The sequence below is a fragment of the Squalius cephalus genome, assembly GCF_949319135.1.
Source record: "Squalius cephalus genome assembly, chromosome: 2".
In the NCBI taxonomy this organism is placed as follows: domain Eukaryota; kingdom Metazoa; phylum Chordata; class Actinopteri; order Cypriniformes; family Leuciscidae; genus Squalius; species Squalius cephalus.
This window is the reverse complement of record NC_137123.1, coordinates 17,490,315-17,512,489: the sequence shown is the minus strand read 5'-3', so window position 1 is coordinate 17,512,489 and position 22,175 is coordinate 17,490,315. Positions and strand designations below refer to the sequence as shown.

Genomic DNA, 22,175 nt, shown 5'->3' with positions numbered 1-22,175 from the left:
CTGTGTTGAAGCATGAATTAATCAGTCGAAACGCTGTTTTTAGTGGATGAGTCTTGATTTTAATTTAAGAAATGCCAAGTACCAATTAAAAATAAACCAGTCAAACTTATGACAAGCTAATTAGATTAGTTGAAACAGAATATTTTGTGCCAGCGTCATTTTCTTTTTCTAATTTAAAACACTCAAGTGTGTTTGGAGTAGGATGAATGTGCTTAGTTTAATTAAATCCAAATAACAATCCTACAAGTGTCAAAAATACAGTCAAAGCCAAGCAAATCTAAACAACACACTTTCATGGCAATTCGTAACAGTTGTACGTTTCCATACAATTCACATCAAACTAATACATACTAAATCACTAAGTCGTAAAAAAGTTGGTCCTTCATTAGATGGGGTTGTAAAATACAATGCAAAGACACTTTTTGACCAGCAATTATGAGAATTAAGAAAATTAAAAGAATCATCCAAATTCAAAATGATTTGCTAATGGATAAATCAGACAGATTTGTGAAAAATTCGAAATCTTTATCCCTTGTGATCTTGTTTTCCTCTTCATAAGAGCAATAATTTGTCCAAAAAATTTAAAATACGTATTATATAAAATCTTCAATATTCAACATTTTTTGCTTTATTTTTGCATTGAAATGTAGAGAATATAATAATAATATTTACTTTTTGTTTATTTACAGTTTCATTTTTACATATTTTCCCCCACAATTCTTTCACAATTTTACACAATTTCTATGACTTTTCCAGGCTTTGATACACATTTTTAAAGTTACCTAATATTCCCAGGTTTCTATTACCGGGGGAACCACTGAAAAAGCACATAACGCATCCAAAATTGGCTTAATGGCAGTTGTGATTCTTTCTAATGGATTTTGAGTCAAACAACAGGGAGATGTTCTCTTGGACTAGTCTCACACAGAGCGACCGTTTGCGGTTTTCTGTAGCACTCCTCAACAATTTCAAGTTGTTGTCTCAGAAGCATTGTTTATAACCTCCAAGAAACTAGATTAAAGGGGACCTATTATGCAAAATTAACTTTTATATGGTGATGTGTGTCCACAGTGTATGTAAACAAAAAGCCTGTAATGGTAAAAATCCACCCACTCCTTTTTTATAATGCCCTTAAATCATAACAGTTTCTCCAGTCGAGCAGATTTCCCCCTTCTCTTTCATAAGCCCGGCCCATGACTGGTGACCATCTGCCCTATTAGCATAGATCCCACCCTGAGTAAGACATTTCTGTTTCCCCGCTGTAGCAGCTGAATTTATACGATGTTTGCACCATGTTCTGTTATCAGATGTACCAACGAACATAAGAGTCTCCATAGACTCCCAGCGTCTGAGCCACTGAGGACACTGTGGTTGAATTTAATTTAGGAATGAAAAGTGCCTAAGAAAGTCATTAAAGTGTTTGCTCAAATCATTTTACGCCAGAATGCTTCACAAAGGGTCAGTTCAACTCTGGGTTTGCATAAAAGTTGTTTCTGAATTATTTTCTTTAGGTTAACATTACGGTACATGCTAGTTGAGCTGAATCAACGTAACTCCACAACAACTACACACATTTATCCACTAACCATTCAGAAACGTCCAGTTGCATTCTAAAGTTGTAACTTCTTTCTGAGTCTCTCGATTAGTGTCCGACTCCGGACTATTTCTGACATTTTGGCTGCTGGAGATTCTCTAGTATCTGAAGCACAAGCTCTAAAGGCTCCGCCCTCTTCTGGAAAGAAACGTCAGGTTATTTGCATTTAAAGGGACACGCACAAAAAGGCGTGTTTCTGCTCACACCCAAATAGGGGCAAATTTGACAAGCTATAATAAATGATCTGTGGGGTATTTTGAGCTGAAACTTCACAGGCACATTCTGGGGACACCAGAGACTTACATTACATCTTGTGAAAGTGGCATAATAGTTCCCCTTTAATTTGCAGAACTGTGCTCTTCTGAAGCGTCCAGAAATGAACATCCAAACACAAGAGCCCTATGTTGGGACCATGATATCACAGATCCCATTTACTTGGGATGAAATCTAACCTCCTAGCAACCTAGAGCACTGCATGGCAACGCCCTGGCAACCACCTTAGAAGTTTTGGATGGACAAGCAGACTCGCATTTTCTTCAGTAAATGTCAAAATGCAGTTTGTTTTTTTGATGTGCTCTGTCATGGTCATAAACAGGGGTGAGCTCTTGTTCTCCTCTTCATTACAACGACACTTTGATGTCGGAAGGTTTCGCATCCAAAAGCCTGAGGACTGGTATTATTGCTGTTTTTTTCAGCTCACACTTACACCTCGAGGAACCAGAAGGGCCATGGCGCAATTTTGCAGGATGAAATGTTTTTATTGATCTCGGCAGGAGAAACACTCCAAATGGTTTCTTCTGTTCTTTTTATTATTTGTTGCCATGACAGACACATTGAAAAAAGCAAACAAACCCAGTGAGGGAATACAATTTCCCTCTCAGTACATCAAACAGCGGACGCTAGGGCAAAAAGCTTGTGCGAGAGTGTGCATGTCTTTGGGTTGTTCGTCTTTTAGAACATCAAGGCCAGAGCCTGACCGACGGGCCATATTTTAAACTGGTAAAACATCTGCTATAATTTATGTTGTTGACAGTGGTGTTTCAAAATGAGGAGGCAAAGTTTTTTAAACATTTTTTTATATATATCAAATGTAAATTCACGTCCCTGTTACACTTAATGTTGTCACACTTTCCTGGTTAAATAAACTACACAACTACCACATTTTGTATTTTTACACTATGTAATTAATGTTCTATTTATTAAAACCAAGTATAAATCTCATCAAGTGTTTTTACTTTTATTCCAAAATAATAACTAAAGGCAGTAACATTTTAAACAATATATTTTATTTGTGAACTGATGTTCAGCTGTTCTTTTTATTAGTCAACTTATTTTCATCAGTCATCAAGCTCGGTAAACACTGTCACAGACACGGAAATGTAGGCTACTTTTAATTTCCCCAAATTGATTGCTCACTAAAAATCCCCACAGTCATGATGTTTTCAGGCCATTTCAAGTTTGATTTTAACGTGACATAAAGCAGTGATATCTAAGTGGGTGAGATGTTTACTTACTTTTTAACTTCCCATTAACGCCATCATTGTCTTCATTAAGACTGATTCGCGAACGTGCACAAAATCAAGAGGCAGTGATTTATTGCACAAACCAATCATATTCAATCGTAACCAATCATAGCAGGATGGAGGCATTGCCTCCTCTCAAGTGACTTTCCCCCATTCATTCTCAATTACCCCCCACTAAACCCACCGCACACTTTAGGGCGTCTGTTAAAACTCATTGGGCTCAAAGTAACTTTACCTGCTGGTGTTGCTGTTGGACAGCAACCGTGTTTCCATTACCCTTCAAATTGTGCAAATTGAAATTGCGAATTGAAAACACCCAAATGAAACCCAATTTCGCAAAATCTCCCATATATCGCAAAAAAAGTTTTAAAAGTAATGGCTAGAGCGGTGTCTGAGATATACAGAAACTTATCGACTTCCATTGCCATGATTTTTGCAATGACTAATCGCAAAAAGAAAAAATTACGTTTTAGTCGCATAACATCGGTTAATGGAAACGGTGTAATTTCACAATCGTTTTTTATCGACATTTAGGAAATATCGCACAAGTTTTGTGCAAATCTGTAATGGAAGCACGGCTAGTGTCACTAAAGAAAAACTAGTGGTTTTTAATGTCACATTTTGTAATATTTGCATTGTTTTATTTTTGCAATATGGATTATTTTCTCATCCAATTTCTTTGGAGAGGCACTGCCTCCCTTGCCTCCTCAGAGGAAATGCCCCTGGTTGCTAAACCATGAGCCCTTGAGCTAGACCAGCATAAACCAGCACTTATTTCTCTTCAGCAGGGTTGATAAAGGACCATGAAAATCCCATTCACTCTTCTTGAAGCAATAATGACTCGTGCAATAAAAACATATGGAGCTCTTGATAGCTGAGAGAGAAATTTTTAATGTACTTGATATGTTTGCACTGCATGATTGGATGGTTTCCAAGAGCCAGAGAGTTTGAACAGATGTAAAAACTACTGAGACCAACTAACGCCGCCGGTCTTAAGATTGAATCCTTTTGTGGGTGGATTTCACCATGTGTTCAGATCAATTAATTGATTTTATGAGTCCGCCGTTATCGGGGCTAATGCCGGAATTACCATAAAAATGAGTTTTAGGCTAAAACTGTTCACGTCCTCATTGAACTCATAATTTCAAGTTTAAATTCAATGAACGATCTGACTTTTTTTCACATGAATGGCAGCGGCCTCAACAGTTAAAGATCACTTTATTATAGACAGTGTTTACCTGGTGTGTTTTCTTTGTTTTTCTGTGTTTTGCTGGAGCTTACAGAGTGAATTTGTGTAGTTACTTTCTTTATGAGTATTTTTTTACATCACAAATTTAGAAAATTAGTCTTTTTTGTCTTTTTTCCATTTAAAATCTCTAAACATCCTTAAAACAAGATGCTTTTATTGGTTAAAGCTTAACTCAATTTAACATGTTATTGTTCTAATGCCGTCTGCATAGTTTTTTCTTGTTTTAAGCAAAAATCTAACAACATTTAGTGAGGTCTATGCTTAAAACCTGCTCATCTTCCACTACTTTACTGCTCATATTACTTTTATTTTAAGGATATTTTTCTGTAAAACAACACAAAATACTGATTTGAACAACTCTTTGCAATGTACACTACTGTTTATTATTCTTATGTAACATTATAAATGTCTTTACTGTCACTTTTGATCAATTTAATGCTTCTTTGCGGAATAAAAGTATTCATTTCTTTAAAAAGAAACTCTTACTGACCCCCAACATTTGGGTAACATTTTATTTCAACAATCCACTTTAGACATTACTATAAGTAACCGACTACAAGTAACTTTGCAACTACACGTTATCTTATTCTACTAACCCTAACCTAACAGTCTACTACAGTTTACTGATACTCTAATGAGAGTTAGTTGACAAGTAGTTATTTCTGGGTTATTATTATATATGTAGTAGAATGTCTAAAGTGGACCATTGAAATAAAGTGAAACTAACTTGGGAATTATTATTTAGTATTTTGCAGTCACCAACAACAAAGCCACATGAATTAATTTTGGAGTTATGAATGTTGCCAGTAATTCTGACGTGACATTAACATAGCAGTGTATATATTGAACATATATTGCACTTCGAAGTCTACATTATGGGCCCTATCTGACACCCAGCGCAATGCAGCGGCAAGCGTGACGCAAGTGTTTTTTGCAAGTTTCAGCCCGACGCAGTTATCATTTTCACGTCCTGGGCCACGTTGTTTAAATAGCAAATGCATTTGAGCCCATTTGTGCGCCCATGGGTGTGGTGTGTTGTGGCGCGTTGCTATTTTGAGGAAACAGAAATAGACTGCGCCATTGACCAACAAAAACCTGGTCTAAAGTCAATGGCGCAGTATTTTTTTTTTGTTATTTAAAGAGCGCGTTAGTACTAATGTGCGCCAATAGGCGGGTCCACAATGCGTGTACACTCTGCTTATTAAAAACACAGGGACGCACAGCAGCACACAAACTAGCCAAATATTTAAAATAAAAGGATTACAATGTAAAAGATTATTATTGTGTACATAAAGATATGGTGGAATCCGGCTTGTCCCGTAGATGGTCTGCTTGCGCACTTTAACCTCGCGCAGGAGCAGATCCGTTTGCACTCTGGAGAAGCGTTCGGTCTTTCCTCTATCAAATTCCGTCATGTAAATAGCGAATCCGCCATGACGCGAGCGCAACTGGCATTTAAAGGGAATGGGAGATGAGACTCTGATTGGTTTAACGCACGTAAATCCCAAAACACACCCATTACTCATCAAGAGAATAGGGACAACCCTTTTAGACCATGCGCCTGGTGCACCGACCATTTTTCCCATCGTCAAACTAGCAAAAGTGGATTCGGACACACCGTAAGTGAACTTGCGCCGTGCGCTTTAGACCGTGCGCTTAGATCGTTAAAATAGGGCCCTATATCTTCAAACATGGAGCCTCGGGTGATGTTCACTGCAGCGTCGATTCATAAGCCCTTTTTTCTGTGTCTGCAGGGAAACCCGCATTCAGAGAGCTTTAAAACCTGTCATCACTGCATCGAGAGGGTGGAGAGAAAATGAAAATACTGCTTTTCAGAGCTGATACAACAGAAGTGAAAGAGAATGGCTAATACACCATACTTGATGACGAATCGATTACCGTCCTTCCTAGTGTTTTTGAAGGGAGCCCAGAGCCTGTAGACCATAAGGTTGGTTTTTAAAGTTCAGCTTCTGCCTATTCTCCACAGCGTCAGCAAGAGCTCCAATGCACACGTTGTCAATAAGCATTAAAATGAGTGAAGAAAAGAGTATGGCATATTGAGTGTGAAGGCGGCCCGACTGAAACAGAAGGAGCTGTTAATGTCAGGCCTGTCTGGTGTAGGAAACTTTGGGTTTAAGAGTAGCAGTGCTTCAAAATCTACCGAGCTGACTCATTGCACGGGCTGCTGACAACCTAAACAGCTTTTCTAACCTCTCTAAACCTCTACTTATTTAGGCAGTTTATAAAGTGACAGGCTTTTACAACCAAAATACATTTACCTGCATTCTCTATGGCAGCACATGAAAATTGCACACCATATGTGCGTCCTTTTGCTTTTCATTATGTTGCATTAGTGCTAAAAGCTTCCAGTGAAATGACAAATAAAGAAATACAAAATTGCCCAATGTATCCATTTTTTCCCCCAGCCAAAATTCACTATGACTTCCAAACTCTCCTGGAGGACTTAAATATAGCTTTATATTAGCACCATTTGATGCTCAAATAAACATCAGAAATGCATAGGACACAAAAAGTGGGTGTTTGATTCGTAAATGTTCAGGGACAAACTTTGTTAACAAGGTTCAAATCTTTGAATGAGAGTTTTGTTTGAGGCATTTAGTAGCAAGGAAACTAGAAATCCACTAGTATACTGTATTTTCTAGAACATGATGTGACTTTTATTCCAAAGCGATTCAAAGGGTTATTATCATTAACTAAAACTATTAAAAACATTTCTGTTAACTGAAATAAATCTGAAATAAAATCAAATAAATATAAACTAAAATTAGAAATGTTGTCTTGGCAATAAAATGAAATGTTTAAATTGAAGCAGTAAAATTATTACCTGGAAATAAATAAATAAACTAAACCTAAATAGCATTTTTTTTTAAAGTAAAAACTAATCAAATTAAAAAAGCAAAAATTAACTTGAAAACAAAATGTATGAAAACTAAAGCTAATTCAACTAAAATAACACTTTATTTATACAATTAGCGATTAGATTTACAGATTAGCGATCAATTTGCTAAAACGTAAAATTGTTAAAATGTATAGTTGCAGTTATTTTGAGTATTTGAGTTTTTCCATATCACTCTATTATTGTGGACTAAGTTCAGATTAGGGAATATGATATATCGGCCACCATATCGGTATCGGCCGATATATGTTCATTTTTAATGCTATCATTAACGGCCCAATAAGAAAATGTGGCTGATATATAAAATAATGTACTATTTTCTTCAGCTGAGACACTTCAGATTTGCACTGTTCGCCATGATGGTTTTGAATTGCTTGAAATATGACTGGAAAATACAGAAAAGTGCAACATTTTAATCGTGAGTCTTTTGTTTTTGTAATCAGGCTCTCAAAAGTCATATAAAAACTCGGATTTAGATCGGTTATTGAATTTCAAATATAAATAATTATCAGTTATCGTATCGGCCAAAATTTTCATATCGGTGCATCCCTTGTTCAGATATGCCTAAATGACATGTACAAACCAAATAAACTGTGGTTGGTCAGTTTTCATTTCCATCAGATGGTGTCCAGAATAAGTTGTGAACTAGACCAGACTGACTGGGCCACTAAATATGGATATTTCCCATTTGAATAACAGTTCTGAAGTGCTAAAATGACACCATGTCAATATTTTCCTTGCTATTGATCCAACTCTTCTCCCATGCTTGCCTTACAGGCTGAGGGTAGCGTGACCGGTGGTGGATGTCCATGATGGAGTGGACCGAAATGCTCATCCCACAGCGCAACCGATCCTGACCTACGCGGCCTTCTCTGCATTTATTCCTTTCTCCCGTAACTCCTGCCAGATTGAGGCCTCCGTTGGGTCATTACCCACAAGCCTCTTTATTAAACTCATCTGTCAAACGGCACATCATAAAGCAAAAACTGAGCAGCGAAAAAGCAGACCCAGGCCTCTGTCTGTTAGGTAAGCATCCTAAATCATTATCTCGCCATCTCTGCTTGACTTTCTCTGTATGGGAAGTCAATGTTATTGACACACAGGCTTACAGGAGCTTTCTAAACCATCTCTTCATGGTGTATTATTCCCAGCTGAAGTCGAGAGGTGAACGTGTCTTTGCCTAATGGGCTGTTTTTTTGGAGTTTTCAATGCATTTTTTTCGTTTCTGAATCTGATATGTAATGCGGTAAGTGGGAGATTTAAGAGGGGAGGCTGCAAATGTTATTAAGCTGACATTTACTTTTGCACCATCAATTAGCTTTGATACTAGTAGCAGATGTTATGCTGCAACCAGTCGGGCTTGAAAGATCAATAGCGAACTGAGCTGGCGTTGTGAATATCTGAGATTATTCAATTCAGTTCGTTTCTCATTCATTTGTATAGCGCTTTTCACAATACACGTCGTTTTCAAAGCAGCTTTACAGAAAATGCACGAGTCAACATTACAATTTGGAGTGATCTGTTATCAGAGGTAACGGTCTAAGTTACGTATTTCAGAAATGTACACATACAAAATCACAGTTAGCTAAAAATGTATTCATTTAAACAATGTAATAATTAAAGGCAGAAACAATGAGCTCATTGAAGTAATGAATACTGTTTTGTTTGTTAACAACTGATTATGACATTTAGAAAAATCTACCATTGGTGCATGTTGATTCAGAGTTTGCGTCAAGCTAAATTGCATTCTGCTGTTTGAAACTATTGAAAAACAGACAATACTGTGTCTAATACGTATGTCAGCTTATAGCCTAATAACTTATTGTTTATTGAATTGTTGTATAAAATCAATATCACATTTGCAAACGTGCTGATTTGGGAACGACACTTTTGTCTGTGTGATATTGCTTGTAAATATTAAAAACAAGAACTTATACGGAGCCTTTTTTTGCTCCAAATCTTGGTTTTTGGAAGCATTTTTAATCATTTTGGAGGAATTTTTGCCCCAAGCCCCTGTTAATTTCCGACCTTGGTGTGTGTGCGCTGCGTGATGGCGGGGGACGAGGCTCTTTTTCGGGTGCAAGCGGAAAAACAAACATAGCGAAACATAGCAAAGGCTGCTATTTGTCTAGAACAATGTTTTCCATATGTTACGTTTTTTAAAAAGAAAAAATCTTCATGCAGTGTGTCATTTTTGTGGCACTAGTCGCACCAAATGTGTTTGTTTGAGTAGCTCAACTTTGGGCTCAACTGTTGATGAAGAAATCATACACTACTGTTTAAAAGTTTCAAGAGGGTCTTGACATGGGAAGGAAAGCTGTAAATAAAAGCGCCAACAGTAATTTGCTTCCACCATGACTCTTTAATTATGAAAATCCCAAGTTTCCCGCTGGGTATTACAACGTTGCGGTGACACTCATCTCGTAAAGATGATCATTCCGACATGACCTGAAGGCTGCGTTTCTCTCTCTCTCTCTCTCTCTCTCTCTCTCTCTCTCTCTCTCTCTCTCTCTCTCTCTCTCTCTCTCTCTCTCCAGACATATTCCTGTTTTCTTCCAGTGCTGCTTGTGTGTGCCGCTCACCTGCTGAGCGTGAGATTGCTCTCAGGCTTTGACTAATTGCTTTTCTTCCGAGAGAGCGTGAGAGGAAACCATTCGCCTTTGTGAATTTGCCGAAGCTCTGAACGTGTTGGATCTGGTGCTGTTTTTGGCTTCTTCTGTCCTGGCACAGATTGATGTCTGGAGTCGTGCAGTGTACATACGCTCAGTTCTCTCCTTCTTCATCTATTTCCCCCTCTTCTTCTGTCCTCCTCCTCACTCAGTCCAAGACAACAATTAAGTGCCCTGTCTTTGGACTTCAGAGGTCCTGTCAGGTTGGACTCTAAATCTGGATAAAACTCTAAATCTGGATCTGAGGAATCTCCTGATAATGAGTTGACACGCAGCCCACCGTAAGCAGGTGATCCTCACATTTCTCACACTTTTGAGTTTGCTCTGCGTTGTGTGCTTTTTGTCTTTGTTTTGTTTTCTTCCTCCGTCAGCCACACAAGCATTGGCACTGCAAGGTGAATCTCCCAGAGTCCCTCACACGGGCAGAATGCCAATTAGATGTGCCGAGTCATTGGCAGACCCACGAGGAATCTGCGCCCGCAGAAAGAGCTGGGACGGCCATAAATGATTAGGTTCTGCACATCCCTTACATGTTATCTTGACTAATGCAATGATGCTTTAAGCTACTAATAAGAGTGTTGCACTCACAGCTTCATTTAATAATGTGTTGGGGAAACCACATTACAACTGGCGCATACAAGGCAATTATAATAAAAGCAATGTACATTTACACACATATAAACATATGATAAATATATGTACATTAATTTATATAAATCAGAGCATGATGTTATTTACTATGTGTGTAGAACTATACGCACACACACAAACACACACATATATATTTTATGAAATATTCAATAAAATCTCCAGTATGTGCATGTATAATAGATATGATAACTTAAATAAAATATCTTATTTAATATTGTATATATTGCAATAAATATATTTACGATTGATATGTTAAACATTAAATCATATATACAAATATTTTATATAATATAAACAAATTATATATATTTAAATATTTTTATTGCTAATATAATTGATAGTATAATATATAATTGATTATATATATTATCTGATTATTTATATATATATTTATATATATATTTCTACACAGTACACACATATAAATAAATAAATATATATATATATATATATATATATATATATATATATATATATATATATATATATATATATATATATATAATTAAGTCAGCAGCATTCATCTAGCATATAATTGTTTTTAATGAATGAATCATGATTAGAATGGCAGCATTTGATAAATTTGTTCTAAATGTGGCAAAAACATTAAGATATGACTAAGTTGAAAGGATATTATTGAACAGCAGCATCTAACTGAATATATCACCATGAAAGTGAGGTAAAATTTGTTTCATTTATATAAACCATCTGAACAAACCAATACACTTCTAAATGAATCAGACACTCCAGTGCTAAATATGAAGTTTTAGAAGAGCGTGTTTGATTATTGCCCCAGCGCGCTCAGCTGTGAACCTAAGTGTATCATCAGTGTCTTATTTATGGTTTATGGTAAAATAACACCAAATTTAGCTAGCTTCTCCCCAACAATAACACTGTTCAAATCAAATTACTTAAAAATCTGCATATTTCCCCCTAAAAACAAGCACAGAAATGATGAATAAGGTGCTGTTTTGGCAGAGTGCTGTGACTCATCGTTGTTTCTGAGAAGAGCTTTGGAGGAAAGACGCCTCTGGACAGGTAACAATAATCGCATTTATGCAGCTTGCATTGGTTTGTGTGTGTTTTTTGCAAATGCAGCACTTTGAACAGGTAATTACAGAGCAAACGGACGAGATGAGTTGACAACTGTGCGTTTCCACGCACGAGGTGGATTTGTTTATATTTCCAAGGAGAGGGATTTGAGGTGCAGACATAAGCACATTCACTCGATGACCTAGAAAACTCTCTCTAATGATGCCAAAGGCAATATGACTTAAACAAACAGTTCAAACTGCCGAATCGACTGCAGAACACATTCGCTCTCAGCCTGAAACCTGCAGGAATTTCCATACTGCATTTATTTGATCAAAAATACCAACAGCAACGGCATTATTGTGAAATATTATTGTAATCTTAAATAACTGTTTTCTATTTTAATATATTTTAAAATTTTCATTTATTCTAAATCATTCTAATATGCTTATTTGCTGCTCAAGAAACAATTGTTGATTATTATCAATGTTAAAAACGGTTGTGCTGCTTCATATTTTTGTGGAAACCGTGATACGCTTCCTCAGGATTAAAAAGAATAGAAAATTCAAAAGAACAGCATTTATTTGAAGTCGAAATATTTGATAACATTACTTTTGTTTTTACTGTCACTTTTGCTCAATTTAATGTGTCTTTGCTCAATAAAAGTATTTCATTCACTGACCCAAAACCTTTGAATGCTAATATATGCAGCATCTTTATATTGAATTAATTTAATGCAAGCTATATATCCCAGGTTATGCAAGAACTATTGATACGGATTATTGCTTTTTTGTCACAGCCTTTTTTGAAACTAAAACTTTTGCCGAATTGCCACTTAATACTACTACTAATAATATTCATAGCATTTATATGTTTAATTAGCAGATGCTTTTGCTATAGTGACTTCAGTGAAAATGGACTTCTGAGCAATTGTTTAAAAAGTGATGTGAACTTCAGTGAAAAGTTTTTTTCTTGTCTTTGTCAAAAATAATTTATGGAAAAAAACCCTACATATTCTTTTAGTTTTCACTGTTTTGTTGAATAATGAAAAGCTACCCTCTTCAGTGGAAAAAAAACAGAATGATTCTCTTTTTTGTCAGTAGATGTTTTGCCCATAACTGATTTTCATTGTTGTTGTTGTTCTTTAAAGCTTGAAATTGATTTTTATTCATATATTTCCTTGTCTACTCTCTTTGATGTCTAAGTTCAGGATAGTAACTAGAGAAAGGTTTTGGGATGGTGCGTTCTTGTGGTGCCAGACGCCAATCAGCATTGTCATGATGTCTACATTAATTCGGATACATTTGAAAATGGCGTTTTCGTTTCAAAATGCTCTCTGTCCACAATAGAAACTTCCAAAAGATTCTCATCCACACTGAAACGTCTGAAAACGCCAAATTCACCTTACAGCGCATGCGTAAAGCCTCATAAACGCTCACTGAGATGATACAGACGGAAAAATAAATAATAAAGTTATCACGCAATTCTTCTGGCAGGATCATTTTATTTAGCAAAATATCTCACCATTCGCGTCCAGGTCGCTCTCACTCACCATTATATGTTTGGTCTAAAACGCGACTACTCTCATGTTTTGCCGCATGAAAGCAAATGCGAGTAAATTTTCTGTTAGAATTTGCAGGACTGTGATATGAAAAGTGTGCAAAGGAACATATTTTAGCAACTGTGTGAAAGTGAACAGCACATAACAGGCACAATACAGATATAAACATGAATATCTATGGGTTCAACATGCATCACATGATTAAACTTACGTCATCGTTTTTAAATACCTCCGTTTTGACAGTCCGCACTACAGCACGAAAACGCCATTTTCAAATTTATCCACTTTGGAGAGCGTTTTCAAAAAGCTTCGTTTTCATGAATTAAAACGCTGTCTCAGAGTGGACGAAAGGCCAAAATGCAAAACGGAGAGAAAAAGATGCGTTTTCAAATGAAAACGCATTGGTGTGGACAAGGCCATCGTCCCATGACATTCATGGCTCAGGTGATTGGCTCAAAAAAAGTGTGAGCAGAACTGATGCTCATTTACCTCAGGAGGAAGGATGCCGTATCTGGGAATGAGCACGTTCCAGTATACATGGTCAGAAAACTAAGATGGAACCTCTTTCCGAATACAAACTCATACAAAAGCGGTGTTTTGCACAGATAACGTCGAAGTATCGTGTCCACAAATATAGGTTGAATAGTACTGTGTGCACCACTGATTTTATGGAGACACAGACAAACAGTGTGTTGACGGGGTTGTTGTGCTTCCCCCGAGTTTCCCAGTCGCAGCTCCGACTTGAGGGGGTGTTCCAGTTAAAAGTTCCTCCTGGGAACTAGGACTTTCCTATTACCATGAGCACAGATGGCATCATGCAGGTCACGTTCTTCCGACGGCTCGTGCACCAGCTAAACAGCTGCCATTGAGTTGAGCGCAAATACAAATGTATGGCTTTCTCCAGGTATGTTATACCTCATTGCTAGTGAATCTGGATGATTGAAAGCAGCGGCACATAGACTTCGCCCTCGTTAACAGCCCGTTGAAGCAATAGGCCACCGGCCTCACCATGAAGTGTTTTGATAGAGTCATGTCATGCAGAAGTAGCGTTTCCATCGCGGAATACAAATGCGCCGAGAGCTCCCTTGATCCCCTTTTCACAGTCATTTATAAGTAAATGGGCCTTGTAGAAGAAAGTGAATATGAAAAGGAATTGCAAAAGATCCCCTCTGGGTCTCGCCCAAGTAATGTAATATCTATTCATGAAAGAGGATAAGCATCTGATAGGGGCAATCAAGACGAGTCAGATTGGAGCCTTGACTTTTCGGCAAGAATACGTGATTCGATGCAATCTTAGGCTTCCCCTTCTGGTCGACGGCTTTCAGAATAGAAATGAGTCATGCATGTGTTGCTGTGTGTCTTTATCCAGAAGCTTTATGAGAAAGTCCAGCTACGGCAGTCGTACAGAATGAGGTCATGCCGGTGCGTTCATCACTAATGCATTGCCCAAGGGGGCTGAACGGCAAACCCTGCGCATCTGCATATATTAACGTGTGCTTTCCCTGATAAATATAGTGGAGGCTGTGTTGGCGTATCCAGCCCTGAATGAATCGGCCGTCTGGCCAGATTATCTCGGTGCGCATAACAATCTGAATGAGCTTATATCATGTGTGTTTTACACACTATAAATACCCCTGTTTTGCTCTCCGGCCTCTTATCTGTACTTGTTAATCAGCCAGGACCTACTGAGGTCATTCAATTGAGTTGCGAACATAATGAGAACTTCATCATCGGCAGCCGAGTGCAGTTGGCTCAAGCTTGTCCTCGGGGAGGTGTGATATTTGTAATAATTATTTGTGTGCGTGTCAGTGTGCATATGCTGTTGTGAGAGCCAGAGTTCTCGCTAATGCGGTGAATCCTTGGAAATCCACCAGAGAATCATTATTTGTTGCCGCAGAGTGATAATGGTGTGGTTGGCTTTTCATCTACTCTACACTCTTAAAAATAAAGGGCCCTATCATACACCCGGCGCAATGCAGCGCCAAGCGCGACGCAAAAGTTTTTTGCTAGTTTCAGCCTGACGCAGTTATCCTTTTTACGTCCTGCGCCACAACGATACAACAATATTTTTACACGTCGCAATATTTTTTTTGTTATTTAAAGAGCGCGTTAGTAATGTGCGCCTATAGGCGGGTCCACAACGCGCGTACAGTCTTCTTATTACACACATAAGGACGCGCAGCAGCACGCAAACTAGCCAAATATTACAAATAAAAGGATTACAATGTAAAAGATTAATATTGTGTACATAAAGATATGGTGGAATCCGGCTTGTCCCGTATGGTCTGCTTGCACGCTTCGACCTCGCACATAAGCAGATCCGTTTGCGCTCTGGAGACGCGTTCAGTCTTTCCGCTTGCAAATACCGTCATGTAAATAGCAAACCGCCATGGCGCGAGCGGAACTGGCTTTTAAAGGGAATGGGAGATGAGACTCTGATTGGTTTATTACGTTACGCCCAAAGCACACCCATTACTCATTAAGAGAATAGGGACAACCCTTTTAGACCATGCGACGTGAGCGCCAACCATTTTTCCCATCGTTAAACTAGCAAAAGTGGATTCGGACAAGCCCAAAGTGCAATTGCGCCCTGAGCTTTAGACTATGCGCTTAGATTGTTAAAATAGGGCCCAAAGGCTCTTTATTGGCACTGATGGTTTCATAAAGAACCTTTAACATCCATGGAATCTTTTCATTCCACAAAAGGTTCTTTTATAGTGGGAAAACTTTTCTTTCGATTTTTAAAATGTTTAAAAATGGTTCTTTTTAGAACTGTTCACTGAAAGGTTCTTTTGGGAACATAAAATGGTTGCAAAACCCCCCTTTGGAAACTTTGTTTTTAATAGTGTAAGTTCTTGAACTAGATAACTTTAACTAAATATGTAAACCAAAAATAGACAAAATCTGTGTATTTCCACTGTAAAACAATGTAAATCCTTAAAACAAGATAAATTTATGAAGAAGGAAAAATGCATAAGATATTGAGACTTGTTTTCATATATTGCGTTCAACATAAGTGTTTTGTTTCAACTGGTTTATACAAAATACACTTGTATTATCTGAAAACAATTCTTAGTGTTGATGTTTAAGTAAATTTACTGTATTGTGAGGTTTTTCATATATATTTTGTGGAAGGTTATTCAGGCAGGTTTATGGACTTTAGGACTTTAGGATGGACTCTAAGGATTAGGTTCTCTTAGAGTAATCTAATACTATAATCTAATCTAGTCTTGGAGATGAAAATATGATGTCAGTGTATTTCAAATTTATTTAGGGTTCACAAACTTCTAAGCATCGCTGTATGTGCCGGATCAGCTGACTTTTTATGCATTTTCTGTGATTATTTAAGGGGAAAGTGAATGCTATCCAGAGGTTTCTAGCCACTAGCAATTTTTCCAGGCTAAACACGAAACTTTTGTGTGATGTGACTTGTTTTGTCTGCATTCTGAGGTTGGCTTATTCTGAAAGGATACATGCAGTACTGCCTTGTCCATATAAGATATTTATCTTAACCAGCTCACTAGGTTTTGAAACCGATCCACTGTCAGCTGTTTAGCATTATGGGTAAACGGGATGATTTGTGAGGCTATAAGTCACGCACCTCATGTACCAGGTCCGGGGCCTTTATTATGTAAAGGCCTCCAGGTATGAGCATATTTCTTGTAGATGTTCAATTGAGCAGCATTAAGGAGGATAGTTTGTCTTGCTTTCCCTTTTTCCTCTCCCTCCAGCCCCGCTCTCGCACACAGAAGTCATCCATATTGGAAAGCCTCCGCACCCAGGGTCTCGCTTGGGTACGTCTCGGTCCTTATTCTGTTTTCCTGATGTCTGTAAGAAGGATTAAGGTTATTCTTCAGCCTCAGTTAGTTGATGATGCCATAGCTGGAAATTCATCCATGGCCTGTACAGACGTCTCAGACTTCACATTCAAAACTGCTTGTTACTTCAAAGCCTGATAGATCTGAGCTCTCATATTTCCATCAGTCCCTTTTCAGAGGATGCAGCGTTTTCATATCTATTTTAATGCATTTCCCTGTCAGTATTTCTTCAGTGCATGAGGTCTATTAGACATGACCTCTTTTGTCAATGATTGGTGCGAAACGCACTCACTCCCATTAAAAATATCTCTCTGTAGAGTAATGCTCCTTTAACTACTGATAGTATGTCGGACAGATTTTCACTGTTGCTTTGGTGATTAATCATGTACTTAACTTAAAGTGCCCCTTTTATGATTTTTCAGATATTCCCTTTCATGCAGTGTGTAATAGAGCTGTTTGTGAACGTAAGAGGCCTCAAAGTTTCAAAGATCAAAATGCAGATAAATGTAGTTATTGTCTCCTAAAAGAAAGAAGCGATTCTAAACTGCCTGAAACGAGTCGTCAGTAATTCCAGTCTTGCTTTCTGCACGAACCTACGTAGGTTTATAACAAATTTGGATAGTGCCAGCATATGGTCTTCATTTGGCTGCCTGCAAAAAATAATAATAGTAATAGTTTAAATGAATAATAGGGGCACTTTAAAGGAATCGTTCACAGAAAAATCTATATTTTAAAATGTATTCACACCCATGTCATTCCAAACCTGCATCAGTTTTTTTCTGTGAAACAAAAGGAGATTTTAGGCAACATATTGCCTAATTCAATCACTCACGTTACAAGAAAAAATGTCTTTCAAGTGAGTTGTCCTTGCAGGTTGCATGCAAAAACATGTTGCACGATCAATGTAGTCTGATTCACAAGCAAACAGATTCTTCGTAGTGAATCAAATATCGGTATAGTCTGATTCATGAACAAAGAATGAATTTTCAGCATCAGTTCTCCAGTCTTCAGTGTCACATGATCCTTCAGAAATCAGTATAATATGCAGATTTTCTACTCAAGAACCATTGCTTATTATTATTAATGTTAAGACAGGGAGTTAAGACAGTTAAACTGCTTGAAGCCACATAAATAATGACAACATGGAAATGTTTAGATGATGAACTATTCCTTGAATCAGAACAGGAAGGGGAAAAACCACAGTTTATGTCCCTGACCGTCCATTATGCGCCTGCCACACACACCCCTCACAGAAATGTAATTTGCTGCAAATATGTGTGATTATGAGCTAAGCAAACAAGTTTTTTTTGTGCTAGGAATCCATCAAGATATTTGATTAGTGTCTCTACTGGAATCACCTCTCGTGCATCTTTGGCTCCTTTAAATGAGCCTGCATGCAATCAAACGATGGGTCAGTATTATGGTCATTGCCACGCGCCATTTGCAAGCATCATCCAATTACATCCGCAGTGTTTCACATCAGCGTTTACAAGTGAAGGCGAACTCTCCTTCCCCTCTGATCGCTGCCTGTGAAAGTCGGAATGGCATCTCAGTGATTGAATAAAAGCAGCAGGGGCACTTTAATTACCCGCATTCATAGAAGCCTTCGCCGAGATGGAGCTGTGTTTATACACCTCCAGCTGCAGTAATTACATTGGTTGCTGAGGTGTTTGCTGCCTTTCAGCCTCTCTCTGGAAGTACAGAGATTGACAGAGTGAGGTGACATGCTAGTAATAAAGGCTCCGTGAGTTACCAGTGATTCAGATGCTGGTGAGGTCATGAGTTAACTGTGACAAATAACACTGTGTGCTTTTAGATTTAAGTCACATGGTTTAGGATTGGGTGGTACAACCAAAATGATATATCATGATACGAGTAATTGTATAGCACCTTTTTTGTATTTAATATTCTTTTTTGATATTTTATATACTGTACAAGTAAATAAACATAATATTGTGAAATATGTTTTATAATTTAAAATAACTATTTTCAGCATCATTACTCCAGTCTTCAGTGTCACGTGATCCATCAGAAATCATTCTAATAGGCTGATTTGATGCTCAAGAAACATTTCTGATTATTATCAGTGTTGAAAACTGTTGTGCTGCTGCTACTATCAGGATTCTTTGATGGATAGAAAGTTCAAAAGAACAGCTTTTTTTTTTTTATAGAAATATCTCTAACATTATAAAAGTCTTTGCTGTCACTTTTGAGCAATTTAATGCATCCTTGCTGGATAAAAGTATTTTCTTATCAGTAAAATCTTCAAAATACTGTCGAAATAAATTCATTTAGTAAATAACTTAATATTAAACAATGCAATAATGCCTATTTCTGAATAATCCAGTGAATGCAAAATTTGTACAAATTAAAGATACTTATTTGATTTTCTCTTTTTATTTAGAACTTGGACACAAACCAAGATTATTATTATTATTATTATTATTAATAAAGTGTCTAATATTTATTCTAATATTTCTCTAATATTCTATTCTCAATAAAGATTTTATTTTAATGTAATTATGACTTTATATCTCACAATACGAATTTATCCCACACATTTGACTTTTTTAATTTATAGTCACTTATTTTATTTTGTTGTATTTAATAATATTATATTTCAAGTGTACAGTGCAATTGTGTTAAATAAACTTATGTTAACCAAACTTTGTCTGTCCTCTTCTGATTGTGACAGATTGTAATTACAGTTGTAGGTCGAATCTGTGCAGTTGTTCGAATTACTTTTTTCTCGCTATACACTGTAAAAAAAAAGTTGCTGCCTTAAATTTTTAAGTACAATCAACTTGGATGTTTGTCATTTCAACTTTAATTAAATTAAACTGACTTAGCAAAATGAGTTGAATCTTGTATAACTTATAATAAGTTGAAAATTGCTCAACTTATTTTGATGAGTTAAAGCAATGTAAAAACATATGTTAACATAACATCATTTTTTAACAGTGTGGTTTTAGTGTGTTTTTGTATTTCAGATGAATTCACTCCTTAAAAAACCGGCCATTTGCCGTGCCATCAAGATGTCTCCTTCTCTTTAAAAAGGCTGTTCTTGACCAGAATAAGCTGCAAACTGGACCAGATATGATGCTATCAGTCAAAAGTTGTGCTGATTGTGGCTTTATGGTCTCAAACGTCCAGTTTCTACAGCTCCCATTCCAGATATTTCATGATAGAGAGAGATCTTCATCTGACACCAGAGCATGTGATCCCAACCTGAAATTATTGTTGGGGCTTTCTGACTCATTTTCTCATTTTCTAGGCAGCCAGAGATTGAACTCAAACTCAAGCCTCCTCAGAAATCAACCTTCAATCAGGAGTGTTCAACCAGACATCAGATAAGAGGCATTTTCAGCAGTTACAGACCACATCCTAAAGACTCCTGCTACAAATGGAGGAAATTTAGCAGCCGCCATCACTTCATGTAAGTGAAATCAACTAGAGTAGCATGTAGACGACTGCATTCACGTTCACACACTTCAGTTCTGTGGTAAACTCTTAAACATACAAAATTTGATTCCCCCAGTGTTAGTCGACTCTGATCTGATTTTCCCTGTCATCTGCCTTCAGGGCATCAGTCACGGCACTATTCTCGATTATGGGATAATTCCCACTAGGGGGTCCTTTTTGGGGATGCAGATTGAAAGCATTAAATCAGATACGACGTAGTAAAATACAAGTTACTTTCCTCAAAAGAGCCGTCACCCTCTGTTCATGAGCAATGCTTTCGGCAGCGCAAGTAGACCAAGTATCTATCTCACTGCGAATTATGAATCTGACCCTTTAAATAGATTACATTTATTATTGTAATCATTAATACATTCATTTTATGTGTGATTTGAGCAGGCAGTCAAATGAAAAATGGCAATAACTGAATATTTAATCTTTTAACACATTTCTATTGTGGTGAAGGGCTGCCTCGGGGGGTGGGGTGGGGGGGTCACCGGCACACAATGAGCATGTCAGATCGCCTTCCTCATCCCCAAACACTCATTTACACAGTCATTATTCAGCAGGTGGGGAATATTAGCATGGCACTTGTTGCTAAGTAACAGGCCAAAAGGATTTCTTGTTTGCTACAGCTGCTCTCTCAAGTAATACACTGTCAATACGTCACAAGAGCAATCCAGAGCAAGGTTCAGTCTCAAAAGTCGGAGAGCACGTTGAAAATCTATGATTGATTGATTGATTTATCCTAGACAACACTTTAAGATTTTGAAAAATAAAAGTCTGTGTGAAATGAATAAGCAATATATGCAACTTTCTAATGCTGATCATGTTAACTCCTTTGGACAAAAGGTCAGATTTCTCTTTTTAGAAAGCTCTAATTGGTAACACTTTAGAAAACTTTCGTCATTAATGAAAAATAACTACACAGGAACAAATGAGTAACACACTATTAACACTCTAGTTACTACTAACTAACAAGAAACTCTGATTAACGAATTAGTAAGTAATAGTACAGTAGTTACAAGTTAAGAAAAATAATTGAGACAAATTTGCCACTTTTATCTTTGTACCTTAACTATCCCTTAAGAAAAAATAAATGTTTGATGTGACAAGCTGTTCAAAATCTACAGTCTTATATTGTTATGTGTGACATGCTAGTCCAACAGCCGATTAGTTGCAAACTCTAACTTCTTCTTTCTTTTCAGGCAAACATCACCAAAGTCTGAAGATGTACAAGATATAAAATACTGTTGATGTTGCAGCATTTGCCTTGGCTTTTCTCTCACTGGGATCATAACATCGTACAATGTGACCACAAACGCTTGTAAAGGACAGAAAGCATTGAGGACGTAACATCCCGATCCTGCTGAGCTTTGTCAATTGTGTGCACAGAGTTTTGTCCGGGGGGGACTAGACAGCTACCAAGCGATTAAGGTAAACATATAATTTTACACCTATTTGCAATCAAAAGCTGTGCAATTACGAGACAGTTAAACCTCTTCAACCTGAAAACCCCCTAAACTGGAGTTTAAAGTGCAGATGTGCGGGAACGCCTGATTAAAGACAGAGTTCAGAAAGCTGTGGAAAAAGGTTCCCTCGTCTCCTCCATAGCAATTTTCTCATAATTAACATTTTAGCAAGGTCAGTGCCTCCATGCGCCACTTGATTTAACAGCACTTGTGTTTTCAAAGTCTTTTAA

General features: G+C 37.3%; 1 long non-coding RNA gene across 1 annotated transcript in view; it reads left to right on the top strand.

The window, feature by feature from the left end:
* The window catches only part of LOC307172809, a 26,933-nt gene extending 5,029 nt beyond the window's left edge, over positions 1-21,904 (top strand). The window contains exons 4-8 of the long non-coding RNA XR_013823769.1: positions 8,061-8,309; positions 10,105-10,464; positions 11,582-11,641; positions 20,289-20,450; positions 21,682-21,904. This is a non-coding gene — a long non-coding RNA (uncharacterized lncRNA). The remainder of the gene's footprint in view (positions 1-8,060; positions 8,310-10,104; positions 10,465-11,581; positions 11,642-20,288; positions 20,451-21,681) is intronic.
* The last annotated feature ends 271 nt before the right edge of the window (positions 21,905-22,175 follow it).